The sequence below is a fragment of the Strigops habroptila genome, chromosome 8 (genome assembly GCF_004027225.2).
Source record: "Strigops habroptila isolate Jane chromosome 8, bStrHab1.2.pri, whole genome shotgun sequence".
In the NCBI taxonomy this organism is placed as follows: Eukaryota; Metazoa; Chordata; class Aves; order Psittaciformes; family Psittacidae; genus Strigops; species Strigops habroptila.
The window spans coordinates 25,459,674-25,469,794 of NC_044284.2; positions in this window are offsets into that span (position 1 = coordinate 25,459,674).

A 10,121-nucleotide genomic window follows, 5' to 3' on the forward strand; every position below is an offset into this window, starting at 1 on the left:
ATCTGTTCACTGACACAAGCAATAGGAGTGTGTCAGGTAAGAAAATACCAGTCAATTATAGCGACATTTTCAGTGAAAGCCGAGAAGGACAACAGCAGGTGCCCGTCCCTCCTCCCCTTACCCCCCCTGCATCCTTAGCCCAGGCCACAAGTCCCCCAGACCTGTACAGACTAAGGTTGCAGATGCAAAGGTCATTCCAGTAAATCACACCTCATCCCTGATTTTGGGGTGAATTCATTCAAACACAGCCACTACTGGAAACTTCTACAGGCAAAGCTGAGTATTTGGCCCAGATCCACGATGGCTCTTGTGGTAAATCCACTGAAGATAATATTCCCTCTGGCTATGACCTTCTGAATTTCCTGCCTTCTCTCAAACACAGACTCCCCTGCATTGAAAGTTCATCTTACCCGTGGAAGAGCAAAAGAAGGAAATGTACAGCAGGAAATGTTAGTAACAGAAATTCTAAGATGAAGCAAGACTTCTCTTCTCACAACAACTTTTTCTTAAATTCACCCTGCTTCTATGCATGAGAATTATAACCAATTTTCTTTTACAAAAAAAGCCAGTTGAAACCTTACAGCATAAGCTAACATGAATCTTTTCTATCAGTTATAGTGGACTTCAGAAGCAGGCTCTCCAAACTATTCTCCATTTCTTATGAGCATCTTCTGCATCATTTTTCAGCCAACTCAAAAAGTGCTGAGTAGCTTTTTAACAGAACTTCAGGAGGAACTCTAACACAGAAACATACACATTTCCAATCAAAAGGAAGAACTATGATTCCTTTAGCATAAAAAAAAAATCTAAGGAAATTAATATGTTACAGAAGTGTTGAACTAAGAATAGAGACGACACTAGAATGATGCTACTCAGCTCTTACATCAGAACAGGAAAGGCATACCAAGTGACAGACTTTTAGTTGAAAGGAAGTGTGCTATGTTCATCTAAACTAAGGTAAGAAACTGTCTGACCACCTTGCAAAGATCCCCAAGCGTCAGCAGAACTGCAGTGATTAAAATCTGCAAAGGATCCATCCCGGTGCGTATGTGTGCTTGGGTGCAGGAATTTCCATCTTTGCTTGCACACCTGCCAAAAACGTTCTGTGCTCTTCACTGCACACCAAACTGTTTTAGCAAGGAAGTTACCTATATGGAAACACAGAATGGTGGTTAAAATTGCTTTTAGGGTGTATCAATATTATTTTCAAATCTATGAGCTGGGAAAGCTGCAGGACACAAGAAGGATATAACACTGCACGATGCACACAGGTATCTGCTCTGTTTAATCTACTACCTTGTTTCTTCACAAGAACCATTCTTTAATAAAAGAACGCAGAGAGAGCACAGTCCTAGCACAGTGTGGCAGCTCTACCCATTGGGAATGATTCTGGGGTCTTTAGACAGACTGAAGACCTCAAAAAAACTCAGGATTAAATTAAATTTTCAGCAGCGGCTCAATAACTTTTACAGCATTCTGAGAACACCCTCTGAGAAGCCTTGTCAGAATCAAGCACAAATACAGGGTTTGAGTGTACCTTATGCACATGCCCAGAATAACTACAGAGAACCTGTTTGGAGTTATTTCTGAATTACACCGTGGCAAAATACAACTATCCGCAGTGTGATGGAGTATAAAATTGGCATTCAGCCATCTACATAAAATATATGGTTCCTTCGTTGGCAGGACAATCTAATGGAGCACAAAATTAATGGATGACAGTAGCTCAAGCCCTGCCACTGGAGTTTATGCTGCCCACAGATTACTCAACATAATTACATCTCTAAGAATCACAGTTCATTTTCTGATGTAAAAATTCATGGTAAATGTATTCACAAAAGAGCGAAGCAGTCCTGAAGTAGATGCTAATAGCATCTGATGGGGCGATGAAGGGCTTTTCCCAACCCAAAGTAATTGGTGTTCTTTTATCTGTTTCTTCTTTCGATCTTAGAACTGAGAACCTGTGCACTATTCAAAGCCTGAGCAAGGCAGAGCTTAGTGCCCATTATTTTCTCACTCAAATGTGACTGAAATTATTCTGAGTCATCAAACACACTCCTGGTACCAAAATCATACACTGTGTTTTGACAGATATTCCACTTCTATTATTTAATACTAATATTTAGGTAGCAATTCAAGGTCAAACAGATCAAAAGAAAGTTGTGCTGTGGGTTGCACTAATACAGTCAGTGAAAGTGCTGGGCTGCAGTTTGGGCTTCAATATTCACTGACAGAAAATACTTTAGCTATTAGGAACTGTAGCAATATCCCTGGGAATAAGCTATTTGCATACCATCCTTATAACAGTGTATCTGAAGTGTGACTTGCAAGCAATAGGAAGATACTAAGATCTCCTTCAGAGAGGACTCTCCAGCTACTCTGCCCCCTTCCTCCTCCTGATTGCTTAGCACTTTGCAGACACACCTGAAGACCTTTCAGGTCTAACACTATGCCAAGTGTTACTTGGCAATAAGAAGACCTAATAGCTTTATACACTTGAAAGCTGCTGAAAGACTCTCACATTTGTTTCAGTGAAGTTGGTGAAGAAACGACGAAGACGGGCTGTGGCACTATGAGAGGTGAGGGATTTAAATACTGCAACAAAGCCTTCAAAATACAGGCACACAACATTAGTACAAGTGATGTGATGCCTAAATACATAGAAAAAGCATATTAACAGGTCCAAGATTTTAGGGTTAGATGGTGTATCTCTTACTACAGGAGAAGCAAATTTGGGCTTGTTCTGTGGCACCACGTAAGGCAGTCTGCCAATAATGCAATTCTTCAATAGTTTTGATAGGAGTTTACTGTGCTATAAAGTATCTGCTGGGAAAAACACATCAGGAGAGATACTGTTCCAGTTCATTTGTCATTTTCATATACACAAAATACATCCTGAAAAATCAGACACCTTTGAAACTCTTCTTGTATAATTTCCAGAGTAATTATCTTCTTAATTTGATCAAAAGCTTTTAATATGCTGACCACCCCAAATCTCCTACTAGTAGGTGTTTATACACACAACAGCCCTTGGAAAGCTGTCCCTCCCTGGCAACATCATCACTACTGCTTCTGCTGCCCCGCGTTCTGGAAAGAATAGGCAGGAAATCAGAGAAGTGGCTCATGGGGAGAGGTGAGGGATGGGTGATACACAGTCAATACCATGGTAACTGTGTATTTACACCATTCTTAATGGTTTTACATTGTTGGAATGGAATTACTATACAATTTTAAGCAGGTCAAAGTGGGTTTTCTTTCAACACCATTCTTGAAAAGATCTGAGTCAGTAATTATCCTTCTAGAAGAGCATAATAATAACAGGGAAGGTTATTATTTTCATTTAAATGGAATAAATGCTGTACAGACAGTGAAAGACAGCCTAAGAGTAGAATTTAACAGACAGAATGAATGGGGTGCCAGGAAAGACAAGGTCATTTGTTTCAGCAAAAACATTTTCATATGATCTTCATGTACAGAGCTTCTGTCCAAACACCAAGGAAATTCTTCAATTTTTCATGCAATGAAAATGTGTTATTAAGAAAGAATGCTAAAAACTTGAACTCATGGCTCAATGCAAATGTATCAAAAATCGTAGATTCTATTGAATCTCCATTATCTCAAAGAAAGCAAATTAACTCCAAAATCAAACTTTCCCTGAGAGTAATTATTTGTTACTGTTTTGTGAAAAACTGAAAGACAGATCTTTCACTTAATTACTGTCTTCCTAGGAAAAAAGTCCTGCATTCTCCAAGACCAAGATTGAACTTAATACCCTTATATTGCAGATAGGAAACACTGCAGTAATTATGATGGATCTCATTTCCTTTCCTCATCTGCTCACAAGCTGTATGCAAGCAAATTGTACAGTCTCTCTCTACATTACTACAAACACACTGAGCAGGGCTTATATTACTGCAAGCATAATTGCAGGGACATTTTTACTTCTACTTGACTTTGTCCCCACTGATTTTCTCATACTGCCTCATTTTTTCTTATCTGTTTTGTAAATAATAGGCCACTAAGATATTCCTGAATTCCAGAGCTTCCACCACCTGCAATGCAAATATCTGCACAAGTCAGATTACCATAATGCTTAGTAAAGCATGTCTCCTAAAAGGAGCTCAACACACATCATAAACTTTTTTTGTCCAAGAGAAAAACAGGTATACTGCCTCCTAAACTCCTTTACTGTTCTGGTATGCTCTTGAGCACAAATACTCCCATTTACTAATACAGTAATTCCATTCAGAAAAGCACAACTAGAAAGATGTCTCTAGGCTTTTGCACTACCAGGCTTTGCACAGTGCTGGTTGACACTAATCATTATTTACACTAACAAACATTTATTTTAATTAAATCACTTAATTCGCAGTTTATGGTAAGTTGTCGGGGGGGGGGGCGGGGAGAGAGAAAAGAAAAAAAGAATAGCACTATTCTGACTTTGCATTGCTAGGGAAAAAAAAATACTTCAGGTGTTTTGTGGAGAGGAGAGGGAACGGCAGAGCAGACCAGAGTGACAACCTCTAACTCCTAATATGATATATGTTCCAGATATCTGACAGGGAGAGGCTGAAATGCTGCGAGACTCTTTCATGTTCTGTGTTGCATCTGCACACAGTCCTGGGATATGCTTTGTGCTGCATGCTGCCAGAGACCTGCACTACTTTCATTGTAGGGAGCACTTAGAATTATCACATCTTCAGTCAGAAATGTCCCTCCCAGAAGCAGTTTTACTGCAGTGTTCAGTACCTGATGATTAGAACTGTTCTGAAAGGTTAGTCTTCAAAGAATCATATCACTTCTTTTTGAGACGCATGCTCTTCAGATCTTCTGCAACTGAAACTAAGCTCAGCAGACTCTTTCTATTAATAATCACTTCGTTTTCAGTTGGTAGGGTTTGCTAAAATTATGTGAAGTTCATCAGCTTGTTCTGAACATAATCTTTAAAAAGCATTAAGGAAAAATTCAGCTGTTGATTCCCAAAAGCCATCTTCTGAAAGGAGGCAATTCTTACCCTCACTTGGGAAAACACAGCTGCAAAGACTTAGACTGGATTTACACTTAAGGCTGCAGGAGTATGAACTCCTACTAGAAAACACAAGGGATACTACACATGTCTGTGTTAGCATCACAGTGCTCTTCTGCAGGGTGGGCAAAACACAGTTGCAGACCTGGTATCGATTTTGTGACAAGGAGACAAAAGGCATAATGTCCTACATCAGCCGAATGTTAACAGCTCCTCCTCTACAGAATTCTTATTAGTCAATTATACATCTCAGTCTCTTTATCCTGGAACAGAACATAACAATTTGAGAAGCTTCAAAAAAAAAAAAAAAAAAAAGGTTTATAGAAACCATGGATCTACTGCTTACTTTATTCAATGAGCGAGGATTGTCATGAAAACTGCAAGAAGGGCAGAAACTGAGAAGAAAGTGAGGTCTGATTTTTTATGCTGAATAATCAGTAGCATCCCCCCCCAGTTTCCTGTTTATGCCTTTGTCTCCCTTGAGTTTTTATCCCCTGTGATGTTTGAACAATAAAAAGTCAATGTGGATCTATATATATCAGAGAGATAAAAGTTTTCATGTATTTATTTTTGACACTTCTCCCAAAATCCACCATTTCCTCCAGAGAAGAAATCTAAGAAATATAGTTTCCACTATGCAGTTTGCTGATCAAATGAGAGATCATTCCACTTTTTAGTACCAAGTACAACACATATCAATAAAATCCATGATATTACCCACTTCCTTGCTCCCCTCAAATGTGAAGGGCTGTGACTCACTGTTGATCTAAAACTAGCTTTTATCTTGAATAAAATGTAATAATACCACACAGCTGCTTATTGACATACAACCCCTTATTTTTCAGTCTCTGTTTGAATAATATGCTGACTAATCTAATAAAAAAATGAGTAGGACCTGAAACAAAGGAACCTCCCTAAACCCTCAAACCTTAGACTTTCAGTAACCATACGGACACACAGGCCCATAGCCTTGGTAACATGACAGTATCAGCTGCTGTCCTGAATGTGTTTCTCAGTTTAACTCACTGTTTTTTGGTTATCGTTTGTATTCTAGTTAAGTCTTACAGTCTGTATATTCACTACCCACTTCCTGCAGGGTAAAACCCTGGTTGCCCCTGACAGTCACACATGGCTTTTATGCAGACTGTGTAAGGGTAAGCAGAAGTGTCCTTTCTTTTTCTTATAAATACAAGCCATAATCTGCTGCAAATGAGGTAGATTCATCAGCCAGTGAGAGTTATGCTATTTTATATACATATATGTAACCTCCTTCCTGGCAACTTTGATTTTGTCTACTTGTGTTTGGTTTAAGTGAGATGAGAGGAAAAGAAAAGCCAAACCTACACACCAAAGACCTGAGGTTTTGGCCAACTTGTTCCAATGCATTTGGTTAGTATTTTAAATCCTATTAACATACCAAAACATATTTGACTATCACAAGGCCTTATCTTTTCCTCTCCTTCGTATTTCACAGCTGCTCTGCACTTCAAAGTAGAACCTTGAGGTCCTTTGAAAGAAAGAGGAGTGCTATCTCCAGCCGCATGGTTGGTTTGAAAACAACTGACAGTACAAGGTCTTCTGCTCTATTATGCAGAAAACTTGTGCACTAGGTACAAGTTGTATGGCACAGTTGGTTAACTGCATATGAATGCAGCTTACTCTCATGTTGCTGTATCTGGTCTAGGTATACAGCTGCTAAATTCAGTTATTCCAATAGTAGTGCCTACAGGAAACCAAGTGCTGGCTTCTCATCAGCATCACTGCAACATTATTTAATCCTATCTTTGACCCACTAATTTTATTAATAAGAATAAAAGTAAAATCGTAGTGTGTAGAATTCTGTCTCCTTTTAATCCAATTTTAGAAGTTGTGGACTGCCTGGAGGAATAAAACATGAATTCAGATCCTTACATTTAAGAGAAACAGTATGTCTTGTGTTCAATAGTGCAGCTAGAAACAGGCAAGCAAGCAGTGTCCCCCAGTGTTCAGGAATGTAAAAGCAAGGTGCAGAACAGCCACAGCAAATCAAGCAGTAGTCTCCAACTGAGGGTACACCACTCTTACCATCTTGGAACAGACAGCATTGGCTTCAAAGGGAAAACAAGGCTTAGGATGGCAAGGACAATGAATGGCATGATCTAGTACCACTGAGAATGAAGACAAGGAATGGCAGATATGTCGTGTACACGCAGGCACTGCTATGAAGGAAAACATAGACACAGACAATATGGATAGTGAGTGACTAAAGCCGCAGTTTCTGTGAAGAATCCCTTATAAAAGGAAACTGCAATCAAAAGTAAACATTTCAGGCTCAGTTCACTGAATGATAAGCATTAAACACTTTCTCTCCCCTCTGACAAGTCACACCTTTCTGCAGAATTCAGAAGAGCTCTCAAAGCACCTTAACAAGCATGACACTTTTCCTCTGTTAATTACAAAGACATAGCAGACAAAGAGTATTTGGGCTTCTCCTCGAACGTGACTCATTTAGACAGCCCAAGAGCTGACTGAAGCTCAAAACTAGTACTCAGAATAAGCTGACTGTTCTACAACCAGACAAGATGAGTAAATTTTCATTACTCGGTCTCAAATCTGTCTGAACGGCTGTATTTTGTTGGGACTTCAAATGTGATTGTTCAGACAACATAGAAGAATTTACTGCATGTGAGAGGAGGTTCTGGTATGACAAAAGTAAGAAAATCAAAGCATTACAGTGTCTCTTTTGACACCATTTAAGAATTTTAACTCTCATTCTACTCATAGGCACCTTATTTGTTGCTTTTTATAATTGGTTCAGGGATGTGTAGTTCACAGCTCTCACTTTCACTTATGTAAAATTTCCATGACTGCAGACAGCAAGGTTGATGTCATATGCTGAGAAGAAAGCCCAGTATATTTCTAAGTAAAGGTTAAACCAGAGCAATTAAAGAAACATTAATCTTCAGTGCATACAGCTAACTCTCTGCCAAAAAAGCTGGAGATCATGTGAGGGTTAGTGAGATATAAGCATATTTTACTTCTGCTTTGTTCAGTCATGATATATCGAGTTTAGTTTTTCTTGACAATACTGCGTAGCTTTGTTCTATTTTTATCTTCTCAAACATAAGATAATGTCCCTAAAAGCAGAGTGAGAACATCAAAACAACTTCTGTAGCCAAAGTTCAGCCATTGAAATCAAGGAACCCATTCTTTGTAAAAAGCTCCTCAGTACATGCAGGAATGCCAGAAACTGGCTTTTAGACTTGCTATCTTGCAAAACTAATGCACAAAGTAATTAATTAGAAACCTGTATCCTGTCAAGAGATACAATGCTGTTAAAAGATTTCAGGGAAGTGGAGCCAAGGTGCCTGAAGCCAAAGAAAGGCTTCCTCTTAGGAAACAGTTTGAGATAGTCTTGAACTAATTGTAACAGAATTTGGAAGAGGCAATCAGATTTTTCAAAATAAGGAAAACCTGACTCCTTAAATTAACTAAGTTTACTTAGGAAATGGGGGGGGGGGGGGTGGGGGGGGGAGGGGTGTGCAAAAATTAAGGATGGAGGGAAGCCTCTGGCAAGTTCTAATTGGGAATAGTGAAGGACTTCCCCTTATGAAATGTAACCCTGAACTGCTCTGGACAGACAAGACTATTAAGCTTGCCTGTAAGTTTTGGTGTAAGTTTTTGCTCTCTCTTTTCCAGCACAGGGAGAAGGGATACAGGCAAATGTTGTACATTCAGGATAGTGGCTGAGGTGTGAGAAGACGAACAGGCCATTTTCCAATTTGTTTCAGTTTCTTTCCTAGTTTGGTAGCTGGTGAGCATCAGCTTATTGCCACATTTGCCCTTTCCTTTGTGCATTGCCGGGACTACTGGCACAGAATGTGGGCTCATTTTCCAACTTGCTTTTCTGTTCTTCTCATCTCTCTTAATCTTACAAATCTGTAAATTTATACTGTTGATATAACTTTTCTACTCTAAATGTCTCTTGAATTGTGACTTAGTTGCTTTCAGCTGAAGGCCTGGCACCAGAAGTATGTTAGATAATGGCATGTACATAGAAAAATAAATAGGTATGACTCACAAAATGAAACAGATCTTGATCACATGTCCTGTGCTAAAAAAGCCAAGTTCTGCTCTAAGTCAGCTCTTCACAGGAGTGACAGAAACCCCAACTAAGGTCTTATACCACCACTGGATACAATGGAGTTCACATTCATTTTCATTATTAAATAGAAAAATTGGGCTGAACAGATCTGGGTCAGTAAGTAAGGTAAGAATGAGGTTTGGCTCACATTTCTCTGCTAGAGACAGCTTTTCCTTAAATGAAATCCTCCAGTCAAAACTGGGGTCTGAAACTGGTAAACTACCTTGGAAAAGTAACACTGCTAACACTCATGTTAACAAAACATTCCTAACAGAGACATGCTAATTTTCCGATTGCAGACTTCCAGTTGATCATGGGCATCTGACACCCTGAATGCAGTATTATCTCCCCAGTTAAAAAATCCTTTCACGTGGCACAGTCAAGACAAACGGAACAACTGCCTGTGACATCACGTGAATGCTACAAAACCTGGATGTATATTCAGCGAAGAAGCTTTACTTCAAAGGGCTGGAGAGGAGGAATGACTCTGAAAAATGACAAGTAGCAATAAGCTAAAAAAGCTGCTCAGATCAACTGGTTGGCCTAAACACATTGCTATTTCCACACAAACAAATAAAGGGATGTGGATAAAAGTGACTTTCACGTTGCACTGTGTAAGTCGATGGGAAAATACAGAACCCCTGTCTCTCAGCAGCAGTGTAAAAGGCAGCACGTGATGGATTCGTAGAAGCTGGCTCGAGAAATAGCAAGTGGTGTCAGTAGAGCCATAAGCATGCCCTCTCTCAGCTTAGTTCAGTAACTACTACATTTCTTAGATCGACACAGGAACTAGATTTTAAATCTTACTGTTTAACAAATTATATGATTGTAACAAATTGGGTACACTTATTTTCAGACAAAACGACAATCACTGTTCGTTTTCATCCTATTAAATGGAATTACTAAAATGCTTCCTCTGGAATTAGTGTTAGTTATCAGTATGGCTGATGTCAAGTGGTTTAAGTGATTTTA